Raw genomic sequence first — 16,320 nt, forward strand, 5'->3', positions numbered from 1 at the left:
GCTTTGAGAGGAATGCAAATAAATATCTATTGAAGAATGTCAATGAATGAATGTTAACACAACCGCTGAGTGTAAAGTCACGCTCAGTGGCTCTTTTGAAGGCAGCACCATGAAGCATTTGTACAGGATTTTGCACTTGGCAAGACTGACAGACAGATACCGCGCCATGAGTCATGCAGGCATGACTACAGCGTGGCCCCCTCAGCAGCCCCCTGAAAAACTCAAATACCAGCCAGTCAACACAGTCCGGCCTGGATGGTCCACCTGCCTCAGCACAGCTACTCCCAGCTCCCTCCAAGTATCACGTACCCACATGCACCCACATAAACATCCAAACACACGCACACATTGGGAATACTCTCTCTGGAGTCCAGTTGGAGCAGACACAGAGGAAGACTGCCACTATCACACATCAGAGCAATGCTTTATCGGTGTGATTACATCACCCAGAGCGATGATCCCCCTCCCTCCATGCGATAAGGTTTCAGGAACACTGGGCACACAAACCGGGCCATGTGCTCCTATGTCCTGTCTGCCAAAATAACTCAGCAGTTTCTAATACAGTACGTCTATGGTTTCACTTCAGTCTGCCCAGGTATTGTAGGACATTGAAGCGCGTAACCTTTCCAATGTCAACAAGTTTGCAGTTTGTGAATACTGGTGCTGTCTTCCATGGAGCTTTCAACCTCTTATGAGTCAAATCTAAACGTTAAGGTGGCCCCTCCATGTGTATCATTTTGAAGAATCTGTTACCTTTTGGGACAATTTGCCATGAGTCACTTTGAGTCACTGTGTGTTAGTGCCCCATGAAAGCCACTATTCAGAAGAACACACAGATCTAAAGAAGAACTAATACTTTCAGGTTCAAAGGGTGGGAGAGCAGGGAGATGATATGAGAACCACATGCTGTGTGCTGCTCTTTTCATCCACATCTTCATCAGGAATGATATAACATTTGTGTGCAGCCAGCCATCTATATTACAGCCAAGCAAATGTGTGGTGCAGCAATTTGTTGATTCACAGAAACATGAAACAGTTGTGATTTCATTTGAGGTAAATTATGCTGATAATGAAGGTGGAAGAGGAGGGAGGAGTGGGAGGAAGAGGAGAAGTGAGGTCATGGTGTGACTTTATGCATGATGTGATGTATGATTAGTCAACAACATAGTCATTAAGGTGTATTCCTTAGTACAAACAACAATTAGGCTGAGCCATCCTCCATCAGCCTCTAACCATGAGATTTGTTTGGCTCATACTGGCTGGTTCTTATGAAAGTAATCTCTACAGAATGTGGCCAAGTTTAAACCTAAAAAAAAGGGAAGAAAGTCATTTAGCTTATCAGCCTGTGGCTCATTTTGGACTTGAGGCTCATTTCACACTTCATTAATCCCACTTCAACATCTCTCAAATGTGTAGGGTATTTCACACGTTTTAAAAGGTGATCGGGCCTAAAGGTAGATCCAATTATACCACATGAGCACTTTAAATAGCCTACTTTCACTAAAAACTCCACTCCAGGCACCACCAATGGCACAGCACCCTGTAACCTAAATGATGCTCTGCTTACTATGTACAGCATGTATGTGAAGGATTCCCATGTCGACCAGTAATTCAATATAAACTCGTTTATCCCCTTCGATCACGACGCGTGAGCGCTTCCTTCGGCTGCTGCCTTCCGTATGAGCGACCACAGGAGACAGGCATGAAATAATGACACAACTTACCCTTATAACAAGCAGCTCAGATGATCTCCAGCAGTGAAACAGAAAACACAGATTGTATTTCTCCCAGGCAGCAGATGATATAATGTGTCACATCATCCTGGTGGAGGCGCAGGAATAAACACGCTTCTTTTTCCACCTCGCAGATGTTTTACGCCAAGCCCGGTGCCGTGGTGTGTTAAACAGGTCACTGAACGCACCAGCAGCAGCGGCAGTCCGGGGTGTTGTGGCCGAAATGTAGCTGCCGTCCGGTTCTCTGCTTCCCACCTACGGTCAGAGCATTCCCACACTGCTCCATGAATCGACCCGGGCTAAGTTTTCTTCTGCCGGTTGTAGCCTAATTCAATTTGGCGGAGAGGCAGCCCCGCCCTGCTCTGGAGACGGCTGTGGAGAAGGCGAGCCCGTCAGGAGCACCGACCAATCGGTGTGTACACAGGGAGGCGCTGCTTCCCCGGGACGCGGTGACTAAGCGATATCAGGGGGGGTCTGGGGACTGAAACCGGGTTTAACTCTCTCCGTCTTCAGTGATTCACCTCAGACATACTGTGTGACTCCATTTAAATGTAATGTGTACTGAATATATTTAAATTGCATTTCATGTTACACCTGTTTTAATAACTATTTCATTATAATTTCGGGATCTGCAGTGGCATGAATGGGATACGAATGAACCCAATTCAGTGTGTTATACTATAATGTGATATAGAAATACAAAAGCAGTGCACTGTAATGCAGTGCAAACCTTCTTCCTGAGGTTTAGAGGTGATCATGAACAAAGACTAGGCTACCTTGTTATACTGCTGTTTTACTACTAGATTTCAAAATATAAGTCTCTCAGTGGCATACCATGATGATGCAACATTACGAAAAGGAGGTACATTCCTATTTAGTGATTCTTTTCAAAATAATTAGCTTCATTAAATTGGGATTGCTCCCCTTAATAATATTTTATTCAAAAAAAAATTCTTCTCATTTCAATTATTACTATTTAATAAAAACAAGTCTTTAACATAGTCCTTAGGAAAATGCCACTCTGCATGTCACTGCACATATTGCACGTACAAAAAAGCAACAGAACCCTGAAATGGGACATTACCAATTGGAAATATAGGTAATGCACTTAGTAAGAAAGTAAATTCATAGACATGTGAATGTTTGCACTCAAATAATCGTGAAATAAAAGGCTGACCTTTACAGCACTATCACATTGACTGTAAATGATATGTTATTAAAATAAATATGATAAATTAATGACTGTCTTCATTCACAAGTAAGCAATTAGATAAACGTAACTCTACTCACTGGAGGTAAGTCACTTTGCATCACATTCAGCACACTTTAATGGGTACAAATAGCTTTGAGATGTGACAGTCCTTATCCTACCTCCATTATTGTGTACGTTTTGCCTAATTCTAACATATTTCCGTTGATCTGGCATTCTGATTATGTAACCCTTGTATAAATCATCTCAGCAAGTCTACCTGAGACTGTCTGAAGCATAAGAATAAATATAGATACATCCATGTTGATAAAGAAATGACGTAACCAGGTCAAAGGACTATTACATATTTATTATGTAAACCCATTTTCCCCCCATTTTCGTTTTTAAACAAACCATGCAATGTTGCCACATGACACGATGATGATCATCACATCACATGTTATCAATGAACCTTGTGCTCTCAGAGAATGACACAGTCCTGCTTATTACAGAGCCAATGAAGACACTAGTTCTTTATTAACTATTAAAATAATCCCACACTTTTCCTTAACATTCAATGAGCATATTACACCAGTGTCATGTTTGTGTCTGCTGACCATGACCAATTACACTAAGACTGAACACTTTCTCTATACACTTGGCAAAGTTATACACACAACAACAGAAATAACCCAAAAGCAATATTGAAGATGGGATTTCAATGTTGGGACATTAAGGCGGACACAGTCACATGACAGGAACATTTTTAATAGAAATAGAGCACCACTGTTTTCGTAATGTATTGGCTAGTCTATCTATAAAAGGTTTTCCTTCTATAGATAGATTTGGATAAATGAATGAATCCATCCAAACAAAAATGAGATTCACATGTGTGGCAAGCCATTATTTTCCCCTCATTACTGCTGAAATTCCTCCCGTACTTGTCTTGTGGGATTCTGCAGTCGTGTCTTAATCATTACTTCACACCCATACCTCATGGGCATTCCCCAGTGTGAGACTGCAAACAGAAACCAGGTCATAGGCATTTTCACAGCAATTATCTGTGACTGCATATCTATCAATTTTCAAAGTTTAAAAAAGAATTGCTTAAGTTTGTGAGTTTTTAATCAATTTATAAAAAAAATATATACAAAGCTTCCACATTCAAAATCACTTGATTGCTTTACACTGTAACATATTTGTATTAGAGGAAATGGAGCCTGTATGCTGCTCCATCTGACGAAAAGACCATTACAATGCATTCCATCATGGTTTCAGTGAAAGCTCATATTCACCTGGGATAATTCTCCAGGAGAGAGATGGTTGTTGGGAAGCAGAAGGTCTCTGAGGTGCTGACAAGAAGCACCAAGTACGCAGGTTTCCTCAGGTGGGGTTTCAGGGCACAGAACGCTCAGGTTCCTGGAAAAGTCCTTTGTGAGAATGCCATTCTTTAAGGCATTCTCGATTAAGACACTCACCACTAAACGTCCGTTATTTAAAAAAAGGAAGACATAATATGATCCCATTTTTGTGCTGACAGGGCATGTGATTTCCCTGTGTTGTCAGAAAAAGTGGTCATAATAGTACTTGGCTTTCATTTTACTGGAAATAACAGATGTTTTGAGTTCTTTGTTCCATGTTTTACTTGAGTATAGTACAGTATTAAGAGCAAAATATACTCAAATGATCATATATACTATACTTTAAACTTATACTGATATTGTATCAATGAATCTATTTTTTATGATATGATCACATGCTTTGTATAAAAAAATCAGAAGCTTAAAAATGACTGTACAAATTACCAACATTTAAATAAAATAACATAAATGATTAGAAATTGACAACACACAATAAACAATCAAAGGGACAAATGAAATGAAACACAACACATCAGGATACAAATTATGACTAAGCTATTTCTTACAGTTCTCGCCAAGTTTTCCCACTGCTTGACTCATTACAAATAACAGTATTTTCACTACTTAAAAATAAAAAGGGTCCAAACCATTTTGTAACGCCTACTCTGCACCTCCTCCTCAGTGAGTTATACAGTATCTGAAGAGAGAAACATCCTATTCCTCTTTTTTCATGAAGACTGTTTAATAGAGTAAATATACTGCAGGCACACGGCACACAGGTCTCACAACGGTTCTTGTTTGTAGTTCCCAGCATGAAAGGATAGAGCTTCCTCTCAGCTCAGGTCTCCTCTCCATCTTGCACCCATGGGTCTCGTCCCTGCCAGCAAGACAGATAGGCAAACTGAAAATCGAGCAGATCCAGAGACATGCTTCTAAATTACAGACAGTGTTTCCACTACAGGAGTTTATTGGACTTCATCAACTCTTTTGCATGTAATCGGCCAATTAAGAACCCTTCAGTGCCTAACGGGAGTCTCTGATTGATATACCATGACGTTGCTGTAATTAATGGTGAAGTTTCCCTCGGGATAGAGAAGCTTGAAGCTTGGGCAAAGGCAGCCATTAGGAAGCGACGCAGGACCTGCAGGAGCACTCAGGGCCCCCGAAGCCCCATCAATCAGACACAGATAAAAGGGTTGAGTGCAAAGGTAATGTTTAAGCAAAAGGACATTGTCAGACGGCCCATTAACAGCTTCCTCTTTCTTCAACCTAGCAGAGAAGTGGAGGGTAGACCATCATTTCTGGGTCAAGACCACAGATGTTTTTGCTCCTACGTTCAAAGGTGACACGGTTTTACCAAATGAAGGATTATTCACAAGAAACCAAATAGTGTTTACAAGCATGTGCATTTTGTTGGGATGCCTTTAGGGGCCTATGGAGTTTTTCTAAAACAAAGAATGATATTATATTTTGTCAATGGCACTTCATATGTCCAGAGCACAGATATTTGAACCCACAAGTAACCATAGCCAATTTAAGAATTTGTACCACTGTTTAAACAATCAATAGCAGGGTAGAGCTGAAGAGTTAAACACAGCTCGTGTTTTCAATCAATCATTACTGGCAAAAGGGCAGCCGCTGTATCATTGCTGAATACCACAACAGATGAGGCTGTTAAAGAAATCAAAGAGGGCATAAAAGTATTTTGCTGCATGCTCATGTTGATCTAATTTATACTCCCTTGTTTTGTGATAAGACCAGGGAGACCCCGGCCTACCTCCCCCAACTCAACGGTTGCTCCCTCTGAGAGCCGCAGGTGTGAGCTGAGACAAGGAAGCGGTTATCAGAGAACACTGAAGCCCCGTCCACACGGAGACGAAGCGGAGATGAAAATGAAAACGAACCGAAGTCGTTTTCAAAAAAGTCTTCCGTCCACACGGAATCGGCTCAAGAAAAGTGTCCGTCCACGCGAAAACGCTCGATAACGCTGGAGACGGTGTAGTACATATGCCGGGCCTGTAAGTGACGCTGTACTTCCGCCACAAAATACACCAAAAGCATTGAATAAGACCGATGACGATTATTATTATTATTATTATTATTATTATTATTATTATTATTATTATTATTATTATTATTATTATTATTATATTATTATTGTTGCTGATGGTTGTGGTAGAGGAGCTGTAGATGTTGCACTAAAATCTTTATCATGGTCAGTAGCGTCTGGAGCACGAACTCAACCCTGTGATCCGCCATTGTTGTTGTTGTTGGCGAAACGCATCAGCAATGACGCAGGTGACGCAGGTCTGTACTAGTGTAGGAATTTGGCCACGGGAGGCTGGGCCACTCGGGAGTTGGTTCTGGGCCGCCATTTGAATAGGCCTGTCCTATACGATCATTCCCTGAAACGATGACGCCATAGCCCCGCCTCTCCCCACCTCTCCTGCTCACCCCCACGTCATTGCTGATGCATTTCGCCAACAACAACAACAATGGCGGATCACAGGGTTGCGTTCGTGCTCCAGACGCTACTGACCATGATACAGATGTTAGTGCAAAATCTACATCTCCTCTACCACAACCATCAGCAACAAGTGGACATGTATGTGTTTGTTTATACCTTATGCCCAGTGGCGGCCGGTCCATAGGGGCGCCGCCCCACCTCTTCCCATATTAAAAAATAAAAATAAAAATAAAAATAAAAAATATATTTAAAAAAATATATATATTTTTATTTTTATTTTTAATGAACAAGGTAAATATTATATAATTGGTATCAGTAAAATGTATAATCTACAATAAAATCTCGTTTAAAATTGTGTTACGATGTCTAAAGTTACTGATAAGTCACATGTTTCCTGCCTGGCCTTGCCCGTGTACCTTCTCTCGTCTGGGCGCTAAAGAGAGGAGCCCTCAACCAGTGCAGCAGCAGCCACTAGCAGCTGACTGTTGCTATCTGTAACGTGTAAACTATGCCGCGAAAACATAATTTCAGCCTATCAGTGTCGTCAAATATGATGGTCACAGGGCTCCTACGTGAGCGCCCGGTGCAGTCTGTGAGTTGTTTGGACTCGTATCCAAGGAGACAAAACAGGAAGCTGTCATACACTCTGGAAGCTACAGCTAATGAAAACTCCGATTTTTACATAAAAATTGAATTATGGATCATCAATCATTTTTCAAAGTGACAGACACATTGGATTAACCTATGGATTAACCTTCAGCTGCGTTTTTCTCATTTTTGATCAGAATTGTTATTCTGCAAAAGGTGAGCATATCTCCATGTTTTGCTACCTAAAGCTACGTCGTGTGATGTCTGTATTTGCTTCCCCTGTCGCGAGTTCTGATCGCTCAGTGATGATACTTATATTTCTAGAATATGTGGAATCTCAGTTTGTAAGCTTGTTTGTGCATATCCGATAAGTATATCGATTGATTTATACCTAGAGTGCGTTAGCATTTTTTCGCTCAGGGCTCATTTAGACGCTTCTTGTGAGACTTGTGTTTTGTTTCGGTAAACATGGTTCATATCATCAGTTAGATGCGTTTCCTCTGAGTAGGACACATGAATAGTTTATTACATTTTAAGAAGCCCTGAGACACAGTTTTGTGAGAAAAAAAACGGGGGAAAAAAGCCCCTTAACAGGTTAAATGGGAATTAAATCAGTGTTCCCAAAGCCCCGGTGTTCTGCAGTTTGTGTGGGCCTACTGTACTGTTGCACAGTTTATGCTGTAGAAACTATGTCCAGGACAAGGTGTTTGGAAGTTTTGGAAGATTCATAGCTAACCACACTGAAGTTATGGAGGTATTGATCAGTCTTCTCATATTTTTAAGCCTCAAATTGTCCTTCTCCCCCCCCCCCCCCCCCTCCCCCCCTCTAACATCACCAGAAGTCATGATTTAAGGGGTCTTTTCTCAAAAAAAATTACCGGGGGGGTGCATCCCCCCGGACCCCTCTAGTATTGTTTGATCACCATTTCCACAGCCCCACCTAAAATATTTTCCACCAGCCGCCACTGCTTATGCCCATGCTCGGGGGTTCTGATTCGCTGCTTTTGGTGTATTTAGTGGCGGAAGTACAGCGCCACTTACAGGCCCGGCATATGTACTACAGCGTCTCCAGCGTTTTCAAGCGTTTTCAAGCATTTTCGAGCGTTTTCGTGTGGACGGACACGTTTCTTGAGCCGATTCCGTGTGGACGGAAGACTTTTTTGAAAACGGCTTCGATTCGTTTTTGTTTTCGTCTCCGTGTGGCCTAAGAAAGGTCAGAGGGCTGGAGATTATAGAGCAGGTTCAATCAATAAAACCAACAGATGGAAGGCAGAATGATCTACTGAAACTAAAACTGACTCTTTGTTATGTTTTGCAACTATATAAAATCACAACCAAGTTGAAAGTTAAAAAAAAAGTATATCCTATGGAGCTGTTTCTGTTTCTCCAGTGTGTCTCTGCTGACTAAACTCTCTGAACCCCATTCCTAAGTCAACTGATAATGCAGAACAAAACTATACATGTGGTCTAGACAAAGAGAAGGTAAACATAGACCGACAGTATACAGTACATGCATGCATGGTATTCTATCCCTATCCTGTGTTTATATACCAGTGGTTCTGTTGGCATGCAATCCCAGATGTGGAACAATATCTGTTTCCTCCATTACCGTGTGTCTGTTGTGCAGGTGTCAGATCTGGGTTTCACATAAAGTAATCCCCCTGCTTCCCCCTCCCAGTGAGAATTCAGCCACCTGTGCAGCACACACCACACCTCTGGAGCAAACAAAAAAAGAGACTCATGAATCATTTATTGTCATAAATTAATAATTAATCCTGTCAACCACTGAGGATGCAGCTGGCTGCCAGGCTCTGCCACTCATTAGCTTGGTGAGGAACAAACCTCTTTTGTGTGAGAGACTATAACTTGTCACAAAAGGGTTGTTTGTATGTTTTTTAAGGTGGCATCATTTTATCAACCTGCCTTTTTCAGACATGAGGTTAATAGAAAAAGAAAGATAAATTAGAGATAATAAGGGAAGAAAAATGTATAATGTAGAAAAAAAAATCATTAGAATGTAGAAATTCATGGTGAAAAGTCCTCTGAAACACCAGTTACACCACCATGTGACAATAAGGGTCTCTACTGCCACACCTTGTGATGGAATGAGGATAGCTAAAACTAAAATGTGTTATAAATACATCAATGTCATGTTAGCATTAAGCAATACAAATTTAAACTCTGTATTAAACAAGGGATAATCTCAGCAGCTCAAAAGCTATGACACATTCCGCTAATAGTTTACTGTGTTTATTTACAACAAATAACATAAGAGATGTCCTTTTTTTAAATCATGACTCATAATAAAGAGATGTCACATAAGTCTCCCACAGTTATTATTGCAGTACAGCTCACTGCTTGAAGACAACCAAGGTACTACAGTAGGAAGGTACATTTTGTCATCTAGTTTGTATTTTGAAATGGGTGATTAGAGAATAATTAATCAAGGAAGGTGAAAGTAAATCTTTAAAAAATAAATATAATATTGATATGTTGTGTGCCAATTTACTCAGTGAAAGCATTTTGAGTGGTGCACTGATGGTGCTGGCATCCAGACTTAAGATGTCGTAAACATGGCGGATCAAAATAGAGACAATATTTTTGTCACTCAGTCATGGGCTTGATGTGATGTGTTCATACAGCCAGATATAAACCAAAGATAGCAATGCCAGTCTGTCGCGGATAAACTATATAAAATACATACATTTATAATTATAGATTTATGAAAAGTTGGAACAAATTGAAACATTTCACTGCTGATAATTATGGGTGGATAATGAGAACATTTGCATCTGCTGATCTACATGCGACAGGCCCCAGCACCACTCCTACAGGAGCAAGACACTCAGACTTCAAAGTATTTATGCTCTCTTTGCTGTTTTTTTGTCCCTTTTTGTAGTCGCTTTCTTCTTTTCTGTTCGATGGTGTCTCTTAAATGTCATTTTGTGTCTCTTTTTTTTGTTTTTCTGAGTCTCTTTGTGGGTATTTGGTGTCTCTTTGTATTGTTTTGGTCTCTTTGTGGTCATTATAATATAATTTGACTTTCTAACACTGCATGAGGAGAGGGTATTAAACACAGCATCTATCCTTGTTTTTCATAAGATGATATGACTCATGGTGGAGTAATATATGTTCAGTCTGCCTGCATTATGCTTGTCCATCTGCACACACAACAAGTCTCTGCGTCCCTGCTCAGCGTCATGATCACTGCGGTGACTGCTGGAGTTGAAAGTGGTCCAGAATCTAACGCTACTGCCAAGCTGTGGCTCCTAAGATTATCAGTGGCAGCAACAATGAAAGCTGCCCGGCCCACACTTCAGCATCACTGCTGACAAGCAGTGGAAACACAGTCAAAGCAAACAATGGCCTTCACTGGTCCACCAGCTATCACAAAGTCAACAACTCCTGCCAGGAATATTCTACTGAACATGCTCAACAGATTTCTGTCTTTCTTTGTGTCCATTTTGTTTCTGTTCCGATCCTAGATAACTTTTCTAAAATTAATAATTGTCTCTTGTGTCACAAGACAACAACTTATGCCGCTTAGACAAAATAAAAGCATGGAATATGAGATTCTAGGTCTAATGGCATCCAATAACTAGTCATGCAAATATTTGAAATGGGAATTCTTGTAGCACTTTTTAATGTGGTTTGTATATGTATGCAGTATATCAACTTACCCTCGATCCTATGTCGTGCACCATTTCTGCAATGCCAAACAACCACACACACACACACACACACACACACACACACACACACACACACACACACACACACACACACACACACACACACACACACACACACACACACACACACACACACACACACACACACACACACACACACACACACACACACACACACACACACACACACACACACACACACACACACACACACACACAGGGCAGCCACTTCACCAGCATGCTGCATTATTTGGCACCTTTTCAAAAATCTGATGGTCTGTAGGGGAGAGGCCTTTGAGGGGGCAGTTATTATAGAACCTTTATTTTAAAATAATATTGCTAAGTATTTTTCTTTTTTTCTTTCAAATTATTCGTTATTAATTAACAGATCAAAATCTGTGATATAATAAATGTAATACTTTATTGGCAAACATTTTACAAAGAAATTGCATTACATTTGCGGTATTAACAAGCGGAAAAGAGAAAGATTGGTTTTCTTGCCTAGCAGTCAGGATTACACACTCAGTCATAACTTTTTTCTACTACTCATTACATCTTGGGGGAATGTTATTTATTTCAAATGTCAGTTGCACAGTCAATTCTATATAACCAATTGTACTCTTTGTATAATGAACATTTATTTGACACTAAGGCAAATAATACTTGCTGTAGTCAGTGACTCTTTTGTGAGCTTAGTTTTTAATGAATCAATTCCAAAAACAGACTTCTTTGAGAAAAGATTGTTGTTGAAGAGATGAACAAGAAGCTGCAGCAGTAAATAACCAACCCAGCTGAGGGAGGACAGAAGAATGATCCTAGTCAAAGCACCAAGACTTTCCAGAGTAAAGACAGGATGTGTCAGCGCTCATGCTGCAGCTGTAGAAAGCTCAGGAGGATCTGCAGAAGAACACTGCCAAAGAGTCCAGCAGGCAGACAAACTAAGGTTAATGAAAATCAGCAACAAAAACATATCCACATTACGAAGAATGCCATTGCGGATCCATCATATGCTTAAAGCTCTAGCAAAAACTGACAACATTGATGAACAAAGGCCATCAAGTTTGTGGACTTCAATGTGAGGAACAATGACAACACCCAGCAGACCAGCAGGGGTGTACAGGCGGAAAAGATTAAGAAGGTCAATCTAAACCTGTAACGCTTGAAGTGTAGTTGAAAATGTCGAAACATTTGATGAAGGTCCATGCAAAGTAGCAGTGGTGTTTTATAGAGGATAAATAAATGCAGCATGATGAACGTTGAAGAAGCAGTACAGAACATGTGCGTGCTGCAGCAACAAAATAGGCTCAACAAGATGTCCAAAAGAAGATTTCACACAGTGGACATTTGACATCTGTTCAGTATTCTGACAGTGAGTAAAGCAATTTGCAACTACACATGAAAATGAAGCAGATCTAAAAAGTCTGGGGACTTTGACAAACTGTATAAGAATAGTTGGTAACACTTTATGTTAAGGTACACAAATTCACCATCAACTAGTTGTTAATTAACATGCATATTAGCAGTAAATTGGCTCTTTATTAGTCATTATAAAACACTTATTAATGCCTTATTCTACATGACCGTATTCTACAAGTAATAGGCCATTAGTTGAGAGTCTTTCCTCAATAACCCTCTAATTAGTGCTTATTTATTGCAAGTAAGGAAGTTGTTGTACATGAGTTTTGGTCTTATTATGCTCTGCTCAATATGGGCCTAATAAAGCAGTAGTACCACAAGAATAGTAATTCTCCCATAATAACACTTAACAAATATGATCTATTCTTATGTAACAAGACATGAAACTATAAGTGTTAATTGTGTCTAAATAAAAACAAATGTGGTATTTTTATCTAAGAATATGTTTTGGGGTATTGACAGTTCAGCTACCAATAGCAAGGTGATATTGACATGTAGGCTATGTTTCATATTTGCACATTTATATTTTTGTAAAATGTGTACTGACGGTTAGACAGGAAACGGCGGCTACAGGAAGTAGGAGAAAGTGAACTGAATAGCATGGCAGTAGACTACTACTAATTTCCCCTATGCAACTTGAATAGTAAAAGGGTGAAGTCCGTCAGAAAGCAATGACTGTAAGTGTAAGTGTAAGCCTTCCACTTATGCTGCGTTCACACCGGACGCGATGCGATGTTTGGGGGTGGCGCGATTACATGTAAAGTCAATGCAGAGACGCGGACAGACGCAAATTCGTTCCGACGGCGAGCATGAAGTGGTAGATGCGAATTCCGCGGCGCGATTGAGGCGATTGAAGGGGGCCGCGACAAACGCTCGAGTTAGCAGTTAGCACACAAGGTTCACAGCTCCTCATATCTGTTCAGAAACTATACAGAAGTTAAAGAAGAACACACCACGGCACAGACTGTCTGTGTCATGGCGAATACAGTCGCTGGTTTATTTATGTCTGTATGCCGTTGTTGTGAGTGTGGACGGAGCATATACAACATTAGCTTAGCCTGATCGATCCGATCTCCATTCAGAAAACACGCGTTTTAAAAGGTTTTTCGCCTGCCGTCTTGTCTGCAGACTTGTCAAAGCATTAATTTATGGTTTTTACTTGTTCCGGTATCAGTATGTTTTTACTAAGGCATCATTTTGAAAAGTGTATTACAATTAAATCACGGTAAAATATGTTCATTTTGTTGTAGTTGTAGCCCCCTAGCCAGCGCGTCTTATTTGAATGATGCGAGTAAACACAGCTGACAGCCGCGGTGAAACTCGAGCGTTTAGAGCGATGCGATAGGAGCGATTAGAGCAGGGATGGGCAACTTGGATGGTGGTGGCGGCCACATAATGTATGTACTGGCCACCAAGGGGCCGCAGATTCACTTGGAACACACACACACAAATTCCATGTATTGTATGTAATTATTAACAAATATACTAAGTCTGACATCTTCATTGACATTTTACAATCTTTCAGGGAACATCCTCTAATAAGCTCACTAAACCAATACCAGTGCACAGAAATGTTCGCGATCAACGTGTTGGAGACCCCTGCTATAGATACTACCCCAGTTCCTAAACTGTAATGGAAGCGCAGCATTAAAGTGAGCCGGGCCTAACAAGGCCTAACAAGGCCTAACAAAACCGTACTAAGTCGAGCGAGGCCTGCGGTGGAAATGCGCCATAAGTAACCCAAAATGTTAAACAGTAAGAGTAGTAGTCATATTTCGTGAACCCATTGAAGAGTACTGTCACACCGGTGTGATCATTCTATAATACACCGTTAAAGCCCGGATGCCCCCAGTGGAGAAATGCTAACGCTAACACTACATTAGCATCGGCGATCTTTTCTACTTCATGCTATCTGCACGAATGTATGACATTGAACATTAAAAAGATCAGGCAGTTCAGGGAGAATCAAAGGAAGGCAGGCAGCTTTGCATGACGTGTTTCATTGTGGTGATAGTGAGGGCAGAGTCATGCATCGTCCTGCGGTGACCCGCAAAAAAAGTGATTCGCGGGTGGTATTTTTTCAAACGCTTTTTTCCGGGTACGGTTCTGGGTAAAACAAAGATGATGCGGGTCGGGTCGCGGGTGTTGCATAATAAATATATATTAAAATAATAATAATTTAGTTTAATGTTTAAATCCTCAGACCTCTCCCCCGCGGGACCGCGCATAATCATAACCTCTGCAGCGCATCAATCTGCTGCTGAGCGTGCCACATTCGAAATGGCTGAGGTGAAGGCGGATCTCAGAGAATACAGCATTGTCAATAACTCTTCCTCAAGAGCGAAATCCAACGTCTGGAAGGCTTTTGGTGTCATCCTAGATGGAGAAAATAACCAACATCCCACGCTTTTTGAGCCAAATACGCAACTGCGTGTGTTAATAATTGCACGTTTTCACTGCTCATAGGATATGCGGGTTCGGGTCGGTTTGCGGATCTTGTGCCGACGGGTCGGGTCGCGGAACTAATGGGCAATATGTGCGGGTGGCGGGGCGGGGCGGGTACGGTATTGCACGTCGCGGGTGCGGGACGGGAGCGGGTCTTGAAAATCAGACTCGTGCAGGACTCTGAGTGAGGGTAGTCAATCCCTTTTTTGGCAAGACAGTAGTGACGGCCATCTTGTTGTTGTGCGAGACCAGAGATGTAGTTCATTGAGCGTTTCACACAAAAAAATGTGTTACTTCACAGTTTTACGACACATTTTTTTTTTTTTGACTTGCAAAATTATCTTTTAAATTGACAAACATCATATGTGTAATTCGTGGCACAATTCAAACGGGATCGAAAGATAATCTTTCTCTCGCCATTGACTTCAATACATAATTGGGATATATATTTTTTTTAATCCTCTGGAGCAGAGAGAGGAGCTGTGGATTATTGTTATTGATTAATGCATCAGTGTTTCTTAGGGTCACAAACACTAAACTCACAACTTAAAATGAAAGCGTTTAGTTTATTTAATAAAAGAGCACATGTTCAATGTGAAAAGTGACAGTAGATATAGATTAGTTGCAATTTGGTGCTATATATATATATAAAAAAATATATATATAAAAAAAAAAAGATTATTTAAAAAATAATTGTTTTAACACCTTGAATTTCAGGGGGGGCGCGGGGCTCCATTGGCGGGGCGCAGCGCCCCTCCAAGACAATGGTAGGGGAAACACTGCATAGTTTAACCGAGCTCCCATTAGTTTTATGTTATCTGTTTGCAATGCATCTTAAAAAAACGTCATGATGTATTTACTCTCCCCCACTGCATTTACCATCTATCTATCTACTGGCCTACATGTCTACTCTTATTCTATTCAATGCATGCAGTCTTGAGCAATAGTGTCAGTGCAGTGCTTGAGAAAAACAACAAAGCAAACTTGTAGTCTCCTGATAAAGTTGTAGTCTGTGGCATAGCACCATGTCACACACTGTTAGTCCTCCAGAAAGCCACATGGACCACAGCGCCTGGAGCCAAACTGGCGCCATCCACTTCCTGGGCACAGGCAGGCAAGAGAACACCAGCTCTATTTATAACTTCTTATTAGTGTGGAGTGTTTTCAAATGAGGCTGAAAAGATAAGACAGCAGCAGGAAAAAGGTCAGTGTTGGTGGGAGGGGGGTTACCTATGTCTGTCATTTGTAGCAGGAAAGATAATGTTGAGTGGCAAAGTCAAGTTTTTTGAAACAAAGTTAAATGTTGGCTCTTACTCCTAGCAGGGTGGAAAGATACACTGAAGAGGAAACACGAAATTGCAACATAATCACTAGTTGCTAGGCCGAAATGGTGCGCGGTGCCTTTAAGAGAATCAAAACAACCGTTTAC

At 40.9% G+C, this 16,320-nt stretch overlaps 1 long non-coding RNA gene across 1 annotated transcript; it reads right to left on the reverse strand.

Moving 5' to 3' along the window:
* Nucleotides 1-3,425: 3,425 nt before the first annotated feature.
* On the reverse strand, nt 3,426-4,388 carry LOC117493064. The gene is made up of 2 exons (XR_004556929.1): nt 4,218-4,388; nt 3,426-3,940 (listed from the first exon to the last, which is right to left on the reverse strand). It is a non-coding gene; the product is annotated as an uncharacterized LOC117493064 (long non-coding RNA).
* Between the last annotated feature and the right edge of the window lie 11,932 nt (nt 4,389-16,320).

This window comes from Trematomus bernacchii, unplaced genomic scaffold (genome assembly GCF_902827165.1).
Source record: "Trematomus bernacchii unplaced genomic scaffold, fTreBer1.1, whole genome shotgun sequence".
NCBI classification, from domain to species: domain Eukaryota; kingdom Metazoa; phylum Chordata; class Actinopteri; order Perciformes; family Nototheniidae; genus Trematomus; species Trematomus bernacchii.